The sequence below is a fragment of the Charadrius vociferus genome, unplaced genomic scaffold (assembly GCF_000708025.1).
Source record: "Charadrius vociferus isolate BGI_N301 unplaced genomic scaffold, ASM70802v2 scaffold326, whole genome shotgun sequence".
Lineage (NCBI taxonomy): Eukaryota > Metazoa > Chordata > Aves > Charadriiformes > Charadriidae > Charadrius > Charadrius vociferus.
This window is the reverse complement of record NW_009649062.1, coordinates 4,614,361-4,623,630: the sequence shown is the minus strand read 5'-3', so window position 1 is coordinate 4,623,630 and position 9,270 is coordinate 4,614,361. Positions and strand designations below refer to the sequence as shown.

The 9,270-nt window shown below is 59.4% G+C and overlaps 1 protein-coding gene across 1 annotated transcript in view; it reads right to left on the bottom strand.

Moving 5' to 3' along the window:
* The window catches only part of SLC25A1 (solute carrier family 25 (mitochondrial carrier; citrate transporter), member 1), a 30,752-nt gene that overhangs the window by 12,911 nt on the left and 8,571 nt on the right, over nucleotides 1-9,270 (bottom strand).

The following is a 9,270-nucleotide window of genomic DNA, read 5'->3' as shown; positions in this document are numbered from 1 at the left end:
AGGACTCAGGCGCCAGCCCCACGGGACACAGTGCGGCGTGGGGACAGGTCTCCCATCTCACCTGCACCAGCCCGGCCATGTCCTCAGCGTGACTCAGCAGCGCTGCGTCTCCTGCCACAGCCAGCCCTGGCACACAGCCTCACCGCGGTGCACAGCCCCGTCGCAGCCCAGGGGACACGCTGGTGTTCCTGGGGGGGATGTGCTGCTGCCCTGGGAAGGGGCAGCGCAGGGAAGGGCTGGGGGCAGCAGTGGGTTATCCTGCTCTGCGGCAAAGCGCAGCCCCAGCACTGCCCGGCAGAGCACAGCTCGGCTTATCAGCACCCGCCAAAGCACCCTGCGAGGGGACGCTGATAGGGGACACCCCAGCCCACAGGACAGGGAAACACGCCATGGCTGCTTCCCTCGACAGCAGCAAGCGGCCCCGGCTCCTCAGACCAGGGGGGTTTCTCTCATAGTCTTATTTCTTCTCTATGGCCTCCCAATTTACAAGAGAGACCCTTAATCTCTCTGGCACTGCCTCCAGCTCCCCCCTGCAGAGTGCCACCAGCAAAGCCACTCGCCCAGTGCAGGGATGTCCCGGCGGGCTGGCAGGCATCCCCTGGGGCACCGCTGCCATCTCTCCACTGCATCCTTCTGGAGGGAAAGGACAAGAGCATCTCTGTGCTCCCTCCTGCAGCTGGGCAGCACCCACCTTAAAACACGCCTTATCCTGGTTTGTTTCCCCCCAGCACAAGAAGCAGGGGGCTGCGCTCGTCCCCTCAGAGGCAGCCACGAAGCCGTGCCAGCATGCAGCACAGCCCGGGATGAGCGGAACGCCCAGCCCCACGCTCCAAGAGCATTCCCTCTCCTCTCGCGGGCACGTCAGGGATGGAGACACCGCAGCAGCCAGTGCCAGTTCCCCAGCCCGCGGGCAGACCCACCAGCCCAGCCTGGCAGCATCCCGGCCCCATGGGACGCCGGGGACAGAGTGCAAGGCCAGCCCGGCTCCACCGCAGCAGACAAAAGCCCCTTGTTTTCCCCTGCGTTCCCAGGAGAGGACGATGCTGCTCAGCCTGTGCCAGGCAGGCGCCTCCTGGGAGGCAGTGATGGGTTCCCACCACTGTCCTTTATGCCTCCACGGCACCCAGTGCTTGGGCAGAGTGGGAGAAGCTGCCGGCAGCCACAGCAAGGCCGGCTCACGCCACCGTGGCCGGTGCCCCTGGGGCACCACAGGAGGACAGCCACCATCCCCAGGGTTCCCAGAGCTCTCCTGCTGCCCCTCAACCCTTTCCCCTCCTTGGCATGTCCATCAGAGACAGCAGACACTGCCAGTCCCGTGGCACAGGGGCTTGCCAAGCACCAGAGTTTCTCCTGCAAAGCTGAACAGCTCCTGCAGGAGCAGCTGGCGGGTCCCTGGCGAGCAGTGTGATGAGGAGCAGCATCCTCCAGCTGGGTGGAATGGTCCCCAAAAAGCCCAGCACCAGCTGGCACCTCTCCGTGCCACTACACACCACTGTGCCAGCGGCACTGCTGCTACCGCTGCCACACAAACGCCCCAGGTGCTGCCAAGGCCACTGCCCTCCCTCCTACACCGCAGACCTGAAGCGCTGGACATTTTAAGAGCCACAAATGTTTGTTCCCTCTCAGTCCCAGCACCAGCTGCTGCTTCGGCACCGCCAGGAGCCAGAGAGCAGGCAAACACCCAGGACAAGCACCAGTCCAGGGGCAACCAACACCTTGGCTCACAGCAGCCATATCAAACATCGTGGGGAGGGATGTTGCACCTCCTGCAACCTGCCTGCAGCCTCGGCAGTCGCCGCGATTAGTGACGTTTGTCTGTGCAGGGGAGACAGGGAGGCTCTGCCCGGTATCCTGCAGGCAAAGCCGCATCCACGGGCATCCCTGAGCCCACAGAGAGCCCCGGCACAGGGACAGCGTGCCCCTCCTGGGAGGGAGGGGGAGGTCCTGCTCTGCTGTCAAGCGTCCTCTCCCCACACCATTTTATTCCAGCGGAAACCTTATTCTATGCAAATAAAACACCCCATTGCCCATGAGCTGCAGTTCCTTCCACCCCCCCTCCCTCGCCAGGGCTGTCGAGAGCTTTGCAACCTGTTTACCCGGACTTTAACCGTCAGCTTCAGCTCTTGCAACACCGCGGAGTCAGCAGGAACAGCCGGCAGCGAGCGCTCAGGAGGTGAAAGAGCAAGCAGGGCAGCCCAGATGCCGAGCCAAGGGTCTCAGCTACTAGCTGGATGCAGCGGAGCCAGAGGAGAGAGGATGTCCTTCAGAGAAGGTCGCTCTGCCCGTCCCCAGAGAAGGTGCCTCTGGTGGGGGGATCCTGCTCCCGGTGCCGGGAATGGCTCCTTGCCTGCACCGAGCCTGCAAGTGCCCCGGCTGCCAGCAACCCCCACCCCGCAGGCCAGCGGGGAAGGGAGAGATGGGAAAAATACCTGTTTGTCAGCCACTTGGCAGGGTTTTCCCAGAAAAAAAGTTTAGCTCGCCGTTGCGGAGGGGGCAACGGAGTTATTCAAGGCCGCGGCCGCAGCCCTTGGGCACCGCTGGGGAGAGCTGGCAGGAAGAAGAGGGTTTTTGGGGACAGTGGGAATGTGCTGTCCCTGCGATGCTCACGCAGCGTGTGACGGCATCGGCGCGTGCAGGTTCGGCTAATGACCTCAAACCCCATTAGCAAGCGGCTTCTGGGGACACCACTAGCTGCCCCCCAACCAGCCCGTCCCAGGGACCCCAGCTCCGGCACCCAGGACAGGGTGGGTGCCGAGGGCAGGAGGATGCAGCCGTGATGGGGAAGACGAGCGGAGCCCCGGGGGCTGACAGGAACCAAGGCTGCGCAGCTGGGGTGGGCACTGCCACCCCCTACCCAGAGGCAAGTGCCCCAGCGAGCTCCCACTGCCCTGTTTGGGAGCCTCAGAGGGGCAGGAGGTGGCACTGGCCCTCCGCCACTCCTGCAAGTGACTGCGCCCGTGACAGCATCCCGCTCCTGCGGACGGACGGAGCAGCAGGTCTCTGTGCAGCTCTGATGAGAAGTGAGCACCTGGAGAGCAATTTCAGCCTCTCCATTTTAGGGGTAATTTCACACGCAGATACACAAGCACCCGATTTCCATAAAAAAAAAAAAAAAAAAGCTCCTTTTAACTTCAGATTTGACAGGATCCTTTCAGGCCAGAGGAAACTATTCCTAAGGGCCTGGAAGCAAAGCAGCAGAGCTCCCGCAGGACCCTCGATCGCCCCTCCTGCCAGCTGTGCGGTGGAGGGCAACAGGAAGGCACAAACAGGCTTCCAGCTCCTCTCCAGAGCTCCAGCGAAAGCTGACCCCCCCGCCCCGTTTCCCCCTGTTCCAAGGGCACCCGGCCCCTGTGCAGAAGGTGCGGGTGTACGGGGTGAGCTGAGCAGCCACGACCCCGTGACACGGACCACACGCCGCAGTCACCGCGGGCAATCCTGCCTGCCTCCTGCGTGCCGCGCTTACAGCTCCTACCCTCACGAGGAGGCTTGGTGCCCTTTCCCATTAGCCGAGACAGCTTTCAGAGCTGGGGAAATTAGGAAAAAAAGAAAATAAATAAAAGTCAGGGAGGCAGAAGTACCCACCGCCAGCTCACGACAGTTCTCTGCAGCACAGACCGTTCTTCCCCACCGCCGAGGGATCGACCCCTGATTGGCAGCCATCCACGCTGCTCTCGAGCCATGCCATTAACATAACCCAGGGAAAGGCAGCGGTGGAGAAATCCTACCGTGCCTGCAGTGGTGAAACGAGTTTAACGGGCTCCACCCTCCCCTCACCATCCCACCATGGGGCCATCTTGTGAAACAGGATTAGGGGCAGAGCCCGGCTGCCAGAGCAGGCAGGCGCCTTGCTGGGGACGGTGGTCTCCCGCAGAGCTTGCCTTCAGCAGGGCGAGCACCGCAGTTCTCGCCAGGGCACCTCCTCCTGCCCTTCACCACCCATCCACAGCCCCATCCTTGGGGAAAACCACCACAGGGCTGCTCTGCAGGGAACGGTCTTATATGGCACTGAGATGTGGGAGGGCTGCTTCCCCCAAAACACACTGTCAGATTACCCGTGTTTTGGTTAGAAGGGAAAAAACGTGTCCTGCAACAGGTCAGCCCATCTCAGGGGGCGTCCATCCTCTGCGCGGGGGCTAGGGCCCTTGGACAGTCTCCCATCTGATAGGGGCAAGGCCGGCAGCGGGCACGGGGGTTCAGCATGTCCATCGGTAAATGCACACGTGGCCGCTTTTGTCACAGGAGCGTGCTACAGCCAGGCTGGCGAAAGTCTGATCCCCCCACCGGGGATACACGGAACAACAAACATGAAACGCGCCTCTCTGTACCCCATGCCATCGGGTGGGTAAACAGCCCCGTGCAAACAGCGCTGCAGATAACGCTGTGGATGGGATGGAGTAATCTGTCCCTAATCTTACTGGAATCGTCCTGTTCCAACAGGCCATCCTTTCACAACCCGCTCATTCATCGCCCCTTTGCATTTACCTCTCAATGGACCGACACTGCAATAAATCATTATTACATTTCAAACTTCTTGGCTGTGAGTATTATGGCAGAAGCCATTTCCCTTTTGCTGCAGCCACAGCATCGTGTGCCTCCAGTGCCGAGATCACCTTTGGGGACTGCCAAGTCCCCTGTCCTGGCTCAACTCACCTTCACGCGGCTGCCCTGCGCACCCCGAGGCCCCGGCTCCCGGCCAACCCATCACCCCACTTCAGACACCTACTTTTTAAGTGTCCAAAAATCTTTTAAAGATGGGCAACAGGGAGCTGACGTTGGAGCCCAGGGCTGCTGGAGGCTTTCCCCAGCACAGCCCTGTAGTTGGATGAAGGAGCCACTGCCAGGACAGAGGTTTCCCCGGGGACAGGCTCCGGTCCCCCAGCCACCAGCACAGGGCAGTGACTGCTCTACCAGGCCCTGAAGCACAGAGAGAGAGAGAAGAGATGGCAAGAAATCAAACCCTGCTGTCAGGAGGTGACGCGAGACCTCAGGGCACAAGCACAGGGTCACCACCGCCCAGGCGGCAGCAGGGAGGCTGCATTGGCATGCACCACACAAGGCCATCGGAGACGAGAGAGGCTGCAACATCCCTGAGCTGTCGGCTCACGGTGCTCATCGCCTCGGGGAAGATGGATGGCTCCTTCCGATCATTCACGTCAGCCCAAAGAAAATGGTTGCCTGCAGAATGTCAAGCAGAGCATCACACATGCAAAAAAAAATAATCTCAGAAACTCGTATTTCAAAGCCCAGGGTTAACCCCAGCTCACACAGAATTCATTCAGACTGAAGAAACTGGGCACCCCGATGTGGTTTCCCAGTCCTGGGGCTGACGGCCTCCTCCCACCACAAGCCTTGGGGCTGCTCGAGGTTTCTGCAGCAGCTGCAGCCCTTGAGGGCTCACAGACAGGCAAGGACGCACTCACGGCCAGCGTGCTCCTGCCCACTCCCCAGACAGAGGACAGCCAGGAGACACAACCCCAGGGGAAACCACAGCCAGGTGTGATGCATTAAGGGCCAGCAGACCTGGCGAGGCCGGTTCCCTCCACTCTCACCAGTCCTCCCCCATGACCATGTTCAGCCCACCACCCAGCTCCCCCAGCCCAGCATCGAGAGGGGAACATCCTCTACTCTGCCGCGAGCACCAGGCATACATTGAAAAGCCAGAGAGCACGCTGGACCGTAGCCATTCCCAGCAGTCCAACCTCCCTCCCAGGAGGGCAATGGCCCTGGAAGCCCAGGTGGACTTGGGACTTTTGGGGAAGGAGTCCTACTCTGCAACAGGGAAGTCTCAGCTTCACACCCAGTCCCCGACTCCTCTCCTCTGTAGGTACAGCATTTCCTAAGAAAGATCATATCAAGACATTAACAAAGAAACTGAAGCTCTAATTACTGCTTTGTTTCTCACGTGATCCTGGGCTCCCTGCTGACCGTGCGCTTCATGCCCTACCCTGCAGCTCCTTCTCTCGCTCCCTGCAGAGCTCCTGCTGCCCACGCTCCTCCCAGGACCTTGGTGCACGTCACTGCTATTTCCCAGCAGTATTCCAAGTTTGCAGCGAACATCAGAGCAACAGCCATGACCACACAATCTCTTTCCAAATCAAGCACCATGTAAGACGGCAGCCAGGCGTCCTGCCTCCCTGACCAGGCGGCATTAGGTGTAGGCAGGAACACCAACTGCGCACCAGCCCCCGGGGCAGCAGAGCTACCATGCGAAGAGCGAGGCAGCTGGGAGCTTCTCCGTGGGAGGGAGCAGACCCCAGGCTTCAAAGCTGGCTAAAAACAGAGTAAGGCTGTACTTAACTCCGGGCAGGGCAGGCAAAACCTGTCATCAAACGGCCACTGCCAACCAGGAGCAAAATTCTCAGGAGGAGAGAAGGGGATCGCCTGGAAAATGGTGAGGACCATTTCCGCTGGGCTCTAAATAGTCCACCGCAGGCTGGCTCGAGCCGACCTAACAGCCCCGCGGTGCCCAACAACCCAGCAAGGAGCCCTCCGGGGGAACACAGGGCCGACCACCTCTGCAGCCAGCGCTCCTGCCTCACCGCACGCTGCTTTTGTTTCGAGTTTGCCCACCGCAGCGTGGCCCCATGCTGGGTGCTGCGCAGTGGACCGGCGGCAACTGTCTCTGCAGGAGGGATGGGAACCCGGTGGGTTAAAGAGTTTGTTTGGAAACCATGGCACAGAAACTGAAAACTGGCTGTGGGGAAACTGGAGACACAGTGGGACTCCCAGGTCTGCCGGCTAATGGGTTATTACCCAGCAGAAGAGGCAAGAGCTGGTCCTCAAACCAGCTTGTGAGTTCACAAGAAAACAACGCCAGCTTCACAACAGGTAACTCATCTAGCAGATGAGTTAGAAAGACACACATAATACCCATTTCAGCATAAAGCCTAGAAATTTCCCAGTCTTTCAACCGAGTTGAAGCTAAGCCACGTTATGCCAAACCTTAGCGTCCTACAGCCATGCCACTTCTGACCCAGTGCCAGGTCCTCCAAAACCAACTTTGTAGCATCAGTTCAGAGCCTGGGGGGCCTATTACCCGTGCAAAGGCGGTGTAGGGGTGGAACGGTGGCAGGGACCCACACCCACTCAGCTCTGCCCTCTGGAAGCCCAGTCTGCATGGATCACCCCCAAGCCCAAGTCCTGGCAGTGACACCCACCCAACGGGCCAAGACAGCCAAGCTGCCTTTGTGTGCTTGGGCCACACACGGCCGCAACAGCACCAGCAGCAGCACAGGCTGTGTGGTCACAGCAAGGTGAAGTGCTGCCTTGGCACACAACAACTGCTTGGACAAACGAGAGCCCATTAGCAAATTAATTTTTAACTTTGCATTTGTCTGTTGCGACAACTGAAGGAGAAGAGCTCTTGGCAGCCAGAGCTTCCTTTGCGCCTCTTCAGAAGAGCCAGCCCCAGCCTGCCCGGGGCCGGGGAGCCGTGCCTCCCTGGCGGAGGATCTCCATTACACACAGGGTCTGGGAGCAGATATGCATCCAGGATGGGATGATGGCTGCTTATTTAACTCCACCCATACAAGGCTGATGAAGCACAGCACAGTAGGAACGGTCCATCTTGAACACCTCCACCTCTCCAGAAGGTTGAGCTTTGGAGCATACGCCCCTGTTGTGCAGACAGATGTCAGATGAGAAACCCCGAGAGCATCAGAAAACCCCTTAAAGTCAGCAGAGAGAGCCACAAACGGCACCGCATCCCCCCAGCAAGGGGCTGGAGGGCTGAGCAGAGCGGGACACAGGGAGTTAACAGAAGCTTTCTCCCAGTTATGTGGTTCTCTAATACAATTAGATGCCACAGAGGCTTGGCTGGACTTCCGCCCATTAACCAATTACTCTGATTTGCTTCGTGCAGGAGAAGACTAGCATCTCAATAGGGTCCTTCTTCCACCCCTGCAGCCTCACGCAGACCCAGAAGGGCTCCTCCAAGCGGGGGCATGTGCAGCTTTGTGCTATGTTGCCCAGCGTGACGCCTGGCAGAGGCCACAACCACCACGTCCCTTCCTTTACTCCAGAACAGCTTCCAGGCACACCCACGGCAACTTTCCTGGCGAGGGAGAACAGGGAAGTCTGCTGCAGCCTCTTTCAGGGCATGCCGATAAGCCATCCACAGCTGATGATCCCCGATTACGGACCTACGCAAAGGCTGTGAAAGTCCCCTGGTACACCGGTCCGGGCAGCGAGAACATGACACAGCGCACACGGGCAGCGAGTTGGGAAAGACTGGGAAGGCTGGATGGGGAGCAAATTGCCTGTCTTTCCCATCCTAACCTCGGATTAAATCCCATTTAGAGGCCCTCTAAATAAAAGGGGTAAGAGGCCTGAGCTAACAGCCCATTCGGAGGGGGTGGCAGCGCAAGTCTTGAGAACCCCAAGGAGCACAGAGCTCTGGAGGAGCCTGTCCTCACTGAAGGTCTCATTTGAACGAGAAGACACCCTCTCATTTCCTCCTTCTCACGCCCCAGCCCTTCAGCCAGGCAGCCGGGGTGACACAGACCCCTCTGGGCGACATGACACCGGGAGGACTCATCACCCTTTGCAGGCTCCAGCGCTCACGACCATTTCCCGCAGCGCTGCCGTCTCCGGCAGTTCTCCAGAGCTGCGCGACGGGTGGCCGACTGCCGAGGCAAGGGCCAGTGGGGAAGGCTGGAGCGACATGGGCTCGGTTCCCTGAGCCCAGCCAGGGCGCGCACAGCCTCGCTCCTCCCGGGTCCCCACTACAGGAGGTCCGGAGCTCTGTCCTCGGAGGGGAGCTGGGACTTGGACAGAGGAACAAAGCCATAACCGTAGGAGGAGGAATTGGCTCAAAAACACAAAAGCTCTAAACACACCAATTGTGTGGAGACCACGATGGCTCATTTTAAAGGGAAGACACTAATCTCCACTCTGGGCATTGTCCTGCGAGTGGCAGGAGAAACCAGGGAGCTAACGAACGGCTACAAAGGAGTTTAACAAGCCTTCGACTGTCTTGGACTCCATTCAGCTCAAAGCTCAAACCAACCAGAAGCAGAAGGAAGGGCATTAACTCTGCAGTTACTGCTGCACTTCCAGCCTGCTTACATCCCCTGGAAATGGTGAGAACTGGATGGGAAAACGTGCCCCGATCCACGGGGACTGCTGGCGAGACACAAAGGAGGGACCAAGAAGCTGTAAGAGGAGCTGTATCAGAGCAGCGTGCGAGACACGGCTGGAGCAGGAACAACCTGGGCGCTGCCGCCTGGGCTTTCTCCCGTAACATCCTCAGGGGGTGCGTAAGGAGGTCCC